At 37.7% G+C, this 1,203-nt stretch overlaps 1 protein-coding gene across 3 annotated transcripts in view; it reads left to right on the top strand.

Annotated features, from left to right (window-relative positions):
• Positions 1-1,203, top strand: part of LOC106874430 (uncharacterized) — a 1,214,035-nt gene that overhangs the window by 51,444 nt on the left and 1,161,388 nt on the right. The gene's annotated exons all lie outside the window — the stretch shown is intronic.

Below are 1,203 nucleotides of genomic sequence, written 5' to 3'. Positions count from 1 at the left end.
AATGAAACTTTTAAATCTTTTATTCCCTGTGTTTTGTTTCTTTTTTATCGGTAATATCACCAGCCCCATCGCTGACAATGTAATCAATTCATGATTGGCATCCACATCCTACACGTCCTTCCACTCCCATCATCATCGTCATCATCATCGAAGTCATCGTCATAATCCATTTACATCCAACGCCCTCAGTATGACTGTTGTAACCACCAATATCCACATCATCAGTATTATCCCTATCATCCTCATCATTAAGTACTCTCCTACTCTTCCTCCTACTCTTTCTCGTCCTTATCGTCGTGGCCATCTTCATCCGTAAGCAATAGTGTATATTGAAGATGTCGGTTAATGAATGCAACCTGATCTTTTAACAAAGCTTACTTTCAATTGTAATGAACAATTTAAGCTGATAATGTTCCCTTTCCTCGCCCGAAGAGTTCATGAGTTCGTACCAACAAACAGGTGATATCTTGTATTCATAGAAATAAATATACACCTAATTATTAACAGTACTTTATTTTAAACCCAAAATAAGGACTCAATGAAGGTCTGAGGACAGAAACAATTAAGCATGAAATGTGGTCAAATTATATGAATTATAATCGTATGCTACACGCTTCTTCATCTAAATTGGGCTCGACATTTTCCTTATATCTCTTCTGTCAAATTGTGAATGTCATTGCCCTGAAATAAGAGTAATCGTCGAGGCTTCGAACACAAGTCTCTTCATCGGAGAAGAGTTAAGCGAAATTCTGGATGCTGTTATACAAGTGACATGCATGACAGTAATAATGGTTTGTCACAGTCCTCTGAATTTATGACCAAATAAAGCATTTTATCCTTATTTAATGCTGAAGTTATCAATCATTTACAGTCTCCTCCTTGGTCCCTTCCTCATGTTTTGTGCTCGCAAGTGGGACTGTATGAGTTGTGCGTACATTGACAAAACTATACTACCCGCATTCGCACAATGCATGAATATTGTTGAATGGTGCAGTTATGTTGAACATCTCTCATGAAATGTGGGACAGATTCAGCTACCGAACGAATCCTACGTGAAAATCGCTCGACCACTATTTGAAATATCATAAGTTAGTCTACGGATAAAGAAAGGCACCGAATATATATACGTATGTATATCTATATATAAATATGTGTGTGTGTGTATGTGTGTGTGTGTGTGTGTGTGCGTGTGCGTGTGTGCGT

Source organism: Octopus bimaculoides, chromosome 2, assembly GCF_001194135.2.
Source record: "Octopus bimaculoides isolate UCB-OBI-ISO-001 chromosome 2, ASM119413v2, whole genome shotgun sequence".
NCBI lineage: Eukaryota > Metazoa > Mollusca > Cephalopoda > Octopoda > Octopodidae > Octopus > Octopus bimaculoides.
This window is presented reverse-complemented; position numbering and strand designations above follow the sequence as displayed.